General features: G+C 42.1%; 1 pseudogene; it reads left to right on the top strand.

Moving 5' to 3' along the window:
* The first annotated feature begins 4,803 nt into the window (after positions 1 to 4,803).
* LOC102820880 lies at positions 4,804 to 5,739 on the top strand (annotated as a pseudogene).
* The last annotated feature ends 7,495 nt before the right edge of the window (positions 5,740 to 13,234 follow it).

Here is a 13,234-nt window from a genome sequence, read left to right on the forward strand (position 1 = left end):
TAGACAATTTGTACAACAACGTAGACAATTTGTACAACAACATAAACAATTTGTACAACAATGTAGACAATTTGTACAACGTAAACAATTTGTACAACAACATAAACAATTTGTACAACAATGTAGACAATTTGTACAACAACATAAACAATTTGTACAATGTAGACAATTTGTACAACATAAACAATTTGTACAATGTAGACAATTTGTACAACGTAAACAATTTGTACAACATAGACAATTTGTACAACAACGTAGACAATTTGTACAACAACGTAAACAATTTGTACAATGTAGACAATTTGTACAACAATGTAGACAATTTGTACAACAACATAAACAATTTGTATAATGTAGACAATTTGTACAACAGCATAGACAATTTGTACAACAATGTAGACAATCTGTGCAAATTTTGCTTCATGACACAAGGTGTAACCCCTTCAGTGTATCAGTACTCTTTCCACTTCCTCCCTGGGCTCCCCATTTTCATTTGCTCTTCTTCTCTTTGCCTTCTTGCCTTCTAAGCTGTGTTTTTGAGCAAACGTTGACCTTTTGATCTCTTCTGGTGGATTGTTGTAAGAAGTACACTCCTCTTGGGTGTGATTGCCACTTCGTAGACCTGTCTGTTGTTTGGCTAAAAGTTGATCTCTGGGAGAAGGTTCAGTTCCAGGCTTGAAGGGTGTGTAAGGGGCACAGTCTCAGAGTTTCCACCAGTCTCTTACCAAACCAGTCAGCCTAGTCCTTTTTATGATTTTGAATTTTGTTCTACAGTTTTCTCCCACTCTGTCCAGAACTTTCTATTGTGATCCTGATAAGAATAGTCAGTTATGGTAACTGGGAGCCATTTGGTTCTTCTGGTCTCTGAGTAGTGGAAGCTGCGGTTCATATGGTTTGGACTAATCATTTCTTTAAGTCTTTGATGGTCTTCATTCTTTGCACTGAATGGGGAGAAACCAATAGTTGCACCTCTTATGGCTGCTCGCAAGCTTTTAAGATCCAGTTGCTACTTACCAAAGTGAATGTTGTCTTTGTGGACTGTTATGCCAACTGACCTAGATGTCCCTGAGATTGTGGTCCTAAGCCCTCAGGCCCAGTGACTCATTCCTTCAAGATGTTTGGAGATGGCTAAAAAGTCATATAACATGTATCATTGCCAAAAACTTTTCCTCGTCTGTGGGTTCTCTTTTTACTCTTTTGGTGAAACCGTTTGTTGCACCTAGGTATCTAATGTTTAGGAGATACAGTCATTTTGTTTGTCTTCTGCTTCTTGTGTGTTTTCAGTTGTGTTTGATAGTATATTGATGCCAGATTTACTGGCTTAAAAGACACTGGTGGGACCTTGAGACTGTGGCTCTTGGTCGCCTTTCAAGTCTGGAGCTGAGCTCACCTTCAAGGCTCAAGTTTCAGCTTAGCAGGAGATAGGTAGATAGGGGACTACAATGTTAATGCGGTCATGCACACCACAGATTGGTCAACCATTTGAGATCAAAAGGACAGCATTTTCCTTAGGACAAAAATTTAGAAGGGCCTGGAAGGCAGAACAGAAACAAGAATCATAGGAAGGAAGTGGCATAAACCTTAAGGAGCTTGTAATCAATCAGATGAAATGAATTGTGTAATTTGTGGAATGGAAAACTGATGATCTGCATGTAAGCCTTCACTCAATTCACAACAGAAAGTTTAAACAAGAGACGTTTCATAAAGTTTTCCTCTATGTGCTTTTCTGTATACAAGGATATCATTTGTAACACATACAAATACATATGTAGAAATAACGTATGGATAATATTTTAAAGAGCATAGTTTTTAGGGGTGAAATGATATTTTTTGAGCTAACCAAATCAGTCATTTCTAGACATATTTCCATATCATTTATTGAAAAATTTTAAAGACTTTTTTGTGTACTTTCATGATTTTTTGGTTGTTTTTTTTTTTTTGCATATCATCAATTTTACCATTCCTCTTGTGCCCCTCTTCATTTTTTCTCTTCCTCTCCTTGTAGCGAGTGAGGCCAGATGAGAGCAGGTAAACTGGGAAATGCAAACTTACTGACAACACCACACATAGTCTCCCAGGGAGTTGAATTGTAGTTGTCCAGTGCCTTCTAGTCGCTTCTGACTCATAGAAATCCAAGGAGCGCCTGGTGGGTTTGAACTGCTGACCTTGCGATTAGCAATCCAGTGCTCATCCTACAACACCCAAACAGAAGTTGGCTAGTCAGAGGTCTCCCTATTTGTGGCCAGTGACTTCCTGGACCTTGAGAGGCATTACTGGCCAAAGTCCAAGTCTACCACAGTTTCTTTGTCAAGGTCTTAGCTTACTGGTTTTATTTTGTAATAAACGAGAGATTCACAATTGTGAGAGATTAGCATTTGTCAGACAGGGTTTCCAACAAGTCTCTATGCTTTGTATTGAGAATACACACAGTCATCACCAGGCATCTTCTGTTCTGTTTTAATGTTTTATTCCTTCGCTGCAGAGGTTCTTTTGCCTGAATTGTCTTAGCATTGGATCATAAAAGTGTCCTTTTGTTTGTGGTTAGGTTCCATGGCTGGTCCCAGACTCTGGCTTTCCCCTTGAAGGAAACTTGGTTCTATCTTTTATACCCGAGGGATTTGAGAGTGATATTTTCATATTTCGACTTTTCCTTTCTTATAAGGGATAAAACATGAGGCTTTCCTTTCTCTGATAGAAATATTGCAAACCTTCTTGCTAACCTCCTGAAGATCAACAGTAAATGCTAAAGACCTGGAAAAAAAAAATCATACTTTGATTACCACCCTTTGTGTAAATTAAATCAATTATCTCTTGTATGGTGGTGGTGGTGGTGGTTATGTGCTGTGGAGTTGGTTTTGACTCATAGAAACCCTGTACAGGGTTTCCGAGGCTGTAAATCTTTACAGGAGAAGAAAACATCATCTTTTTCCCATGGAACATCTGGTAGTTTAGAACTGCTAACCTTGCAGTTCACAGCTCAATTCATAACCACTATGCTACCAGAGCTCCCTGAATAGGAATAGTTTTTCAAGCTTAAGTTATTCATCAATGAAGGAAGGATTGTTATATGAGACTAGCCATAGGCTCATCTTCTGGTAAATCTCAGTGTCCCTGCTTCTTAAGTAACTACAGTTAGCTGTCTTCATTGTCATGAACACTGTAAGGACAAGAATGGTTCTGGTCTTATATCCAATGGCACTATCTCATCACAAGCAAGCAGATGATACCTGGTTAGGACAATGGTACATGGATTGCTTTTCCTGTACTTAAAAGTCAGAGTAATCAAGGAAATAAAACCTCCAAACATGGGATGTTGAGACGTAACTGCCTGAAGTCCACAATGCTTTTAGAAATTGCTTATGATTTGAATAAGTTGCAAACACAAGATTACTAGAAGTGTCAGAATCAGTTTCTGAGTACTGGAGCCCGCCTGATACCTCCGGGAGGACTGACATATCATCAGTATGCAAAAATTTGGGGCCAGTATTGCTGTGATCCTGTAGGATAGATAATGCACTGAACCAAAAGGTTGGTTTGAACAGCAAGGTCAGTGGTTCAAATGAACCAGCAGCTCCTCAGGAAGCCCATACAAGGTCGCTATGAGTTGGAACTGATTCGATGGCACTTAACAACACTGATCAGACTTGACCTTCTGGTCATGTGGGTTTGGGGTGAGGTGGCACAGCACAAAGAGAGTTCAGGCTTCCTAAGGGGAAATTGTCAGGTATTTGAGATGGGAATGAATGTACGGGGGGGTCTCAAGGAGACAGACAACTAGCTGTCAGTTCATGAATTTAATTCCAATTAGTTATTTCCCTATCACATCACATATTCTATCACATACTCTCCAGAGCAAAACTCACCATCCAGGCCACATACAAGGAAACATACAAATTCTAACTCACCAATCAGGATACAGACAAGGAAACATATAAACTCTAACTCACCAATCAGGATACAGACAAGGAGACATACCAACAGAATTGGTGGGAATGTACAGCCAGTTCCCATGATCTCTTAGTTAAGATGGAGGCTCATTTCCCATGATCTCTTAGTTAAGATGGAGGCTCGTATTTGGGCTCTTGTCATTTGTGAAGCAAACAGCTTGCTGCGACTTTGATTTTGATTTGCTTTTTGACAGTGGCATCCTGCTGCTCATGGTCTCTGCCTGGCATCTGGAGGAGGAGAGCACATCTTTTCTTCTTCTCCAATCTCATGGACGAGTCCCAGTGTGTCCAGACTTCTCAAGCCTGAGACAGATCTTCCTTCTTTAATTTACTGGCTCTGAAATTCAGTTCTTCACAATGCTTTACCACTTAAAATATATCAGATAGTTGCTTGCTTCTAATTACAAATGAGTGGAAATGGAGCATCACATTTTTGTAGGCAGAAAATCCAGGGATATAAAGTACATTTGAAAAAGATGCTCATTCTTGTTAAGTTGCATAAATATGGATTCTGAGACAGTAAGAAGGAAATTCAATAGAGACATGAATAAACCCCTGGGAGAAAAATTTGGCCTAAAGAAGAGAATCCATTTTTACCATTAATCATTTTAACTCAAATGTCTAACATCTCAAGAAGAAAAGAAATCTCTTCGCCAATCTGCATCTCATTAGTGGGGTCTACTGTGTTCCAGAACACAGGAGGAAGGACCAATAGCCTGGAAACTTCATGGCATAAATATCATGGCTTGCAGTTAAAATTCCATGGCTCTTTGGTTTACATGACCCTGTGAGGTCCTCTGCCACCACCACCCTGACCTGGGATTTATTATAACTTGGCTTTCGTTCCCAGAGGCTCATGGACCGGGAGAACCAGACATGGATAAGTGAGTTCCTCTTGCTGGGGCTCTCCACTGACTGGGGTACGCAGGTGTCCCTCTTTGTCCTGTTCTTGACCATGTACCTGGTGACTGTGGTGGGTAACTCCCTCATCATCATCCTCATCAGACTGGACAGCAGGCTTCACACCCCCATGTACTTCTTCCTCAGTGTCCTGTCCTTTGTGGACATCTGCTACACCAACAGCACGGTCCCTCAGATGTTGGTTCACTTCCTGTCAGTCTGGAAATCCATCTCGTTCCCCAGCTGTGTGCTCTAGCTGTATGTTTCCTTGTCAATGGGCAGCACGGAGTTTTTCCTACTGGGAGCCATGGCCTATGACCGCTATGTGGCTGTGTGTCACCCTCTGCATTACATGGTCATCATGCATGGAGGGCTGTGCATGGGGATGGCTGCTGGCTGCCTGGCAGCTGGCTTTGCAAACTCACTGATGCAGACCACCATCATCTTCAAGTTGCCCTTTTGTCGTAACATCATCAACCACTTTGCCTGTGAGATGCTGGCTGTATTGAGGCTATCCTGCACGGACATCTCCTTCAACAAGGTCATGGTGGCCATCTCTGGTGTCCTAGTGATCATGCTCCCCTGCTTCCTGGTCCTGTTCTCCTATGCTCGCATAGTGGCTGCCATCCTGCGCATCCGTTCAGTGCAGGGACGCCGCAAAGCCTTTGGGACCTGCGCCTCCCACCTCACTGTGGTCTCCATGTGCTTTGGCACAGCCATTTTCACCTACATGAGGCCTGTGGCTAGCTCCTCAGCTGAACAGGAGAAGATGGTAGCCCTCTTTTATGCTGTGGTGACCCCCATGCTGAATCCCTTGATCTACAGCTTGAGAAACAAGGAGGTGAAGAGTGCCCTACAAAGAGTGTTGGGAAAACTTAGTGAAGAAAGGTAAAGACTCAGAGAATGTCTCCTTCTCCAGCTGTACAAAGAAGGACATTCCAAACAAAAAGGAAATGCCTGGTTGGTATGCCCATACTCCTCAGAATGCCGACAAGGTAGACCAGATGAGCACATTTCCATACACTGGCTTTCCACATTAGGGTTTTATTTGTTTGTTCGTTTGTTTGTTAAATACATGACTGCCCTATTACTTGTTAGTTGCTATTTAGTTGTCTTCAACTCATGGAGACCTCACATTCAACAGAATGGAACATTGCCTGGTCCTGTGCCATCTTCGTAAGCACTGACATACTTGAGTCCATTGTTGTATTCACTGTCTGTTTTGAAGGCCTTTCGACCTAGAGGACTCATCTCCAGCACTACAGCAATCGGTACTCTGTTGGGACCCATGATTTCATTGGCTAGTTTTCAGATGTGAATCACCAAGACCTATCTTCCTCATCTGTGTTAGTTTGGAAGTGCTACTGAAATCTGTCCACCATGGGGACCATTCTGGGATTTGGCATAGCTTCCATTATCGTAGCAACACACATGCCCACAGTACAACAAACTGACAGACGAGTGGTGGTGATATCATGTTGTTGTTGTTGTTAAAATGAAGAAAGGTGTGCGACAAGGTTGTATTCTTTCACCATACTTATTCAACCTGTATGCTGAGCAAATAATACAGGAATCTGGGTTCTATGAAGAAAAACGTGGCATCAGGATTGGAGGAAGACTCATTAACAACCTGTGATATGCAGGTGATACAACCTTGCTTGCTGAAAGTGAAGAGGACACCAAACATTTACTGAGGAAGATCAAAGAGTACAGCTTTCGGTATGGATTGCATCTCAATGTCAAGAAAACAAAAATCCTCACCACTGGACCAATGAACAACATTCTTCTCAACGGAGAAAGGTGGTACCATGTACGTGTGGTAACAAAAGTCCTTCAAGCGGTTAAGTGCAGCTCTGCTTGCTCGATTGTCCTCCTAAACTTGGCATTCACCCTTTATTTCAGGTGGCACAATGTGGACAGAGTGAAAAGCTTCCAAGTGAGGTGAGCCATGCTTCCATGTTTGACTGTACCACTCACCATCAATGTGGTTTTGAAAACTCAACTTAATATATTGACATCCTGACCTCTCAGCTAGAACAGAAACTATGAGCGTCAATATGTGCAGTTATTTTGAAGACTGCAGATAATCTATGGAAAATACTGAGTATACAAACAGTAGATAGGCAACTATTTTTGAAGAATAGTTTCGAGGACACAATTTTGAAGCTAAATATTACATCACTCCCCTATAATTATTCAAAATGAACTTTGCTTTCTACTACTGTGGCTACAGTGGACCCTGTTCTACATTTTCCTGGATGATCTGACCCAGTGTTCTGACTTTAAAAAAATATATGAGCTGGTTCTTCTCCCTCTTCTTTAAAAAAATTTTTTTTAAAACCTCCAATCCAGACAAAGGGAGCACTGTGGTTTTGTCGGATAAGTACTGGCCTGTGAACCAAAGGTTGGTAGTTCAAGCCCACCACTTGCTCTTCCAGAGAAAGAGGAAGTTTTTTACTCCTGCAAATTTTTTGTTGTTGTTGTTGTCAGGTGCCATTGACTCGGAACCAACTCATAGCGACCCCATGCACATTAGAACGAAACAATGTCCGATCCTGGGACAACCTCACTACCGCTGCCACACTTGAGTCCATCAATGATGCCACCTGGCAAATCCATCTCGTTAGGGGTCTTCCTCTTTTTTTCTGACCCTCCACCTTACCCAGCATGACATCCTTCTCCAGCGACAGTTCTCTCCTGACAATATGTCCAAAGTAGGAGAGACGAAGCTTAGCCATCCTGGCCTCCAAGGAGCACTCTGGCTGCACCTCTTCCAAAACAGATCTATTGGTTCTTTTGGCAGTCCATGGCACTTTCAGTATTCTCCTCCAACACCACAACTCAAAGGCATCAATTCTTCTAAGATCTTTCTTTTTCACTGTCCAGATTTCCCCTCCATATGAGGCTATTGAAAATACCATGGCCTGGGTCAGGCACACCCTAGTCCTCAAGCTGACATCTCTGCTCTTCAATACTTCAAAAAGTTCTTGTGCAGCAGATTTGCCCAATGCAATACGTCGTCTGATCTCTTGACTGCTGCTTCCACGAGTGTTGATAGTTGATCCAAGAAGAATGAAGTCCTTGACAACTTCAATCTTTTCTCCATTGATAAGAATGCTGTTTATTGGTCCAGTGGTGAGGATTTTTGTTTTCTTGACATTGAGATGTAATCCATATCGAAGGCTGTGCTCTTTGATCTTCATAAGTAAATGTTTCAAATCCTCTTCACTTTCAGCAAGCAAGGTTGTATCATCTGTATATCGCAGGTTGTTAATGAGTCTTCCTCCAATCCTGACGCCATGTTTTTCTTCACAGAACCCAGCTTCTTGTATTATTTTTGCTCAGCATACAGGTTGAACAAGTATGGTGAAAGAATACAACCCTGTCTCACACCTTTCCCAATTTTATAACATTCAGTGTTCCCATGTTCTGCTTGAACAACTGCTTCTTGGTCTAGGTACAGATTTCTTAGAAGTACAATTAAGTGTTCTGGAATACTCATACTTCTCAATGTTGTTCATAGCTTGTCATGATCCACACAATCGAAAGCCTTTGCGTAGTCAATAAAGCATAGAAGGTAAACATCCTTCTGGTATTCTCTGCTTTCAGCCAAGATCCATCGGATATCAGCAGTGATATCTCTCGTTCCACGGCCTCTTCTGAATCCAGCTTGAACCTCTGGAAGTTCTCTGTCAATGTATGATTGTAGCCGTTTCTGTATTACCTTTAGCAAAACTTTACTCGCTTGAGATATCAAAGAGATTGTCCGATGATTTCCACATTCTGTTGGGTCACCTCTCTTTGGAATGGGCATAAACATTGATCTCTTCCAATCAGTTGGCCAGATAGTTGTCTTCCAAATTTCTTGGCAGAGATGAGTGAGTGCCTCTTGTGCTGCCTCACTTTCTTGAAAGATTTCAATTTTTATTCCATCAATTCCTGGTGCCTTGTTCTTTGCCACTTCTTTCAATGCACTTTGGACTTCCTCCCTGAGTATCATTGGCTCTTGTTCATATGGTATCTCTTGAAATGGTTGAACATTAACCATTTTACAAAATTTTACAGCCTCAAAAATCCTGTAAGGGGTTGTTATGAGCCAGAACCAATTTGATGGCATTTAACAACAACAAAAGAGCTCTGACAGCGTAGTGGTTTTGAATCAGGCTACTAACCTCAAGGTCAGTGGTTCAAAACTACCAGCCATTCTGCAGGAGAAGGAGGAAGTTTTCTGCTCTGGTAAAGATTTACAGCCTTGGAAACCCTATGCAGGGTCACTATGAGTCGGAATCGACTCCATGGTACTTAACAACAACAACAACAAATTCAGACACCATTTCTTCATAACTCCAAACATATGCATCCAGTTTCTTGCTCAACATTTTCATTTGCATAACAGAAATTGCATTCTTAACAATGCCAAACTAGAGCTAGTATGCTTGTTTCTTCTGTTCCAAGTTCAGTTGTTTTCTTTTCCCCAATCCCCTTTATTTTATTAGTAAAATGCTATGTATTCAACCATTCTTGACTCTTTTCTTTCAAGCTCAATCAGTGAATTGCATTAGTCTTACTGGCACAATATAGGTCAATCTGATTACTTTTTACCATCCGTTTTCCTTGCTGAAAGTGTGGTGAAAGTAACCACTCTTCTTTTTCCATATAAATCATGGACTACCGTGTACCTCGATGTAAAGAAAGCAAAAATCCTCACCACTGGATAAATAAATAACATCATGATAAATGTGGAAAAGATTGAAGTTGTCAAAGAATTCATTTTGCTTGGGTCCATTATCAACACTCATGGAAGCAGCAGTAAAGAAATCAAATGATGTATGGCACTAGGCAAATCTACAATGTTCCTTAAAGTGTTCAAGAGCAAAGATGTCAGTTTGAGAAGTAAGGTGTGCCTGACCAACACCACAGTATTTTCAATAGCTTTATATGTATGTAAACATTGGGACAATAAATAAGGAAGACAGTAAAAGAATTGATGCATTAGAATGATGGTGTGGGCAAAGAATATTAAAAGCACCATGGTCGGTCAGAAGAACAAACAAATCTATTTTGGAAGTGTACAGCCAGAATGTTCCTTAGAAGCCAGGATGGCGAGACTTCATCTCTCATACTTCAGACATAGTATCGGTAGGGATCAGAGCCTGGAGAAGGACTTCAGGCTTGGTAAAACAAAGGGTCAGAGAGAGAAAGGAAGAGCCCAAATGAGATAGACTGGCACAGTGGCAGCAGCAATGGACACAAGTATAACAATTGTGAAGACAGAGCAGGCCTAGGCAGTGTTTCATTCCGTCGTGCTTAGGGTTCCTATGAGTCAGAATTGACTGGACAGCATCTAACAACAATTACTAAGGTGCTACAGGATAAGCACTGGTGTGGCACTGTGGGTGTATGCGCTGGACTGCAAAGTCAATTAGAATTTCAAGGTCAGTGGTTCAAGCTCACCAGCTGCTCCTTGGCAACCCCATACAGGGTCCCTATGGGCCAGAACCTACTCTATGGCATTGAACAAGAGCAGCAACAACTAATTGAAAGGTCGATGGTTCAAACCCACAAGCTGCTCTTTAGAAACCCAATGTAGGCACTTAACAACAACAACTGCAGTAGAATAGTCCCAACAGGTTTTCCTGTTGTCAACTTCATGTCCTTCACAAAACAGCTTTACTTTTCAAAATCATCATTTGATTATGCTTTATGTTCTAAAGGAAAACACAGAAAATCAGAAAACACATAAAACAAACATGTAGCTTAATGAATTATTCTAAGATGAAGACAAACCCCCCTGTAGAAGTGTTCCTCAGGTACCCTGTCCTAATCAACACCCCCTGTCCAAAAGTGACTTCCATGCTGGCCTTTGTAATGTCCCCTTTGCCTTTCTTTATGGTTTTATCCTCCACGTGACCATTCTCAGGACTGTCTGTGTTTTCAACTTTATAGATCTTTAATATTTCTTTAAATCTGTAAGTCTCTTCCATTCCTTTCTTTTCCCTATAGTTTATTTGCTTAAGGACCTGCATCATTTACCCTGCAGAGGACAATGTTATCTTAGAAAATAAATTAAGTCGCATTTCCAGTCTGCTTAGAACAAGCTACCATCAACCTCTATCGGCCTCTCAATCCTCCCCAACTGACTTCTCTCCTTCACTGCCCTCCCTCCAAGCACACTGGTCTTCTAACAAGGGTTATTTGCCCAATTTATGATGGAAAATGCTCTCCTTGTTCCCCTCTCCCATTCCCATTACCTGTTATTCTCCCCAAAGAATATATTATTTCCAACATGCTTTGTACCTAACTTATTTTTTAAATGTTTATTGTTTATTGTCTTCCTCTACTTCTAGAATCCTGGTGTGGTCCTGTGGGTTAACGTGCTGAACTGAAAAGTTGGTTTGAACCATGCGGTTGATGGTTCAAATTCACCAGCCACTCCTTGGAAAACCTATATAGGTTTGGTATGAGTTGGCACCAACTCAATGGCATTTAACAGCAACAACTATGAGACAGGTACTGGGTTGTTTTTGTTTTTTCTTTTCCTATCGTATTTCATTTCGTTGCAATGATTAAAATCCCCTCCATGCATCATCAAATAACCAAAGGCTACACCCCACAGCCTCCCTGCCACCCGGCTGTCAGCACATAGCCTCTCTCCCTCCCTGAGTCCCATGTCCCCAGCCTCTCCATCTGTCCACATCATCATCTCTGTCTCCATTCCTGGCATCACTGCCTCTCTGGGTAGGGTCACGCTCTCCGCTCTTCTCACTTGATGGTCCCAGGGACCTCCACTCCTGGGCTGAAAAATCGATCACTCTCCTCCTTTTGTGAAAAAACATCTACCTCTACATTTCTGACCCTCACAGTCAGTCCTGATGGCAATTATTCACTATTGTACCACAAGAGTCTTATCCCCATTTCCTTTCACCAGCCCGGTCCCAACAGATTGGAAATCATTCAGTGGAGGTTCTACCTACCTCTGCCCCATCTGGAACTAGACTCCCTCTTGAAAGCTTGTAAACCAGTCACTTTTGCCTTTATAGCCCCTCACCCCCATTTTGGGTAACCGATATCTAAGTAGCTCTTCCCTGTCAACCTATGTGCTGAGGGGGTGCAGGTGATCCTTGCTGTAAAGATCTTGTTCCCTCTTTGAGCTACTACATCCATACGTATAGGTAAAGTTCATCAAACTGTAGTGGGTTACTCTTTTTTTATTTCCTCCCTCTTCTTTCTTCTTCTAGTCGAGTTCTGATCATCCAGCCATTGAAGCCAGGTCAAGTGGGTACTATCTGCAAGTTTGGGTGTTCTTGTGCATCTCCCCTCACTTCATATCAGCTGAACGGTTCATCCTCCACTCTAGTCCTCTGTGGCCATGTCACTGCCTCTGGGCCCAGGAGTCCCTGGGTCTTGCTGTAACTGCTGGCCTTCCAGGTCTCCTCCCGGGTTCACAGGAGTCTATTGAATGTGGTCAGACTTAGATCTCAACTTCATTCCTGTTTTTTTCCCCTCTTCTCCTTATCGGTGACCAATGTGGTCACCAGCCAGACCACATGCCTGCTCATGTATTCCCTTGAGTCTTAGTTTTGGAAGGGAGTTTGCTCTGAAGGGACCTGACCACTTGCCTTGATGGCTCCCGGGTGAACAGCTTACTTGTTCTTGTAGTAATCAGTCTGCCATTATTGTTTCGAATTTTTCCTGCTGGTTTTTCTTCACGAAGTATCTTCTGTTCTTCTAACCACTCCAGGCTGGTCTACTCATCCTTTCCAGTGGAAATGTCCCACCTCAGACAATTCTGGATGGGAGTCTGGTTTCCATCTATGGTCTTATGCAATGCACAAGCTCCACAGGAGGTCTCTTTCACTGGGCAATTTCTAGCCCCTTTAAGGTATTCCAATCAGTTATAGGCTGAAGACGGACTTACAAGCTTTCTATTGTGATGTTTCTGGCTATTCCTCCCCACACCCCCTCAAGTGTCTATTTCACAATGGTAAGCAAAGAAAACCAAGATTCAAAAGATAGCCAAGCATCCTAACATTATTTCCCTCTTTTACCCCTTCAAACCATGCTTCACTTCCTGTATCCCAAAGCCCTGTTATTCCAAGGTTGTGCATACACCATCATTTATTTCTGTCCCACTTGGCCAGTGTGAACCTGATTAACTGTTCTCACATCCACCTTGTTCTTCTATTCCCCTCCCCCTTCTTGTGTATTGCCCAAGCTGAACGAAGTGAAGAAAAAAATTCAAGCCTTGCTGTATTGAAGGATTCTATGAACAAAATACTGAATGATGCAGAAAACATCAAAAGATGATGGAAAGAGGACAACAAACAAGATGGCGGATCGGGTGGACGTATAGCAGAGAGCTCCGCCAACAACAACACAGAATACCC

This window comes from Chrysochloris asiatica, unplaced genomic scaffold (genome assembly GCF_000296735.1).
Source record: "Chrysochloris asiatica unplaced genomic scaffold, ChrAsi1.0 scaffold00041, whole genome shotgun sequence".
Classification (NCBI taxonomy): Eukaryota; Metazoa; Chordata; class Mammalia; order Afrosoricida; family Chrysochloridae; genus Chrysochloris; species Chrysochloris asiatica.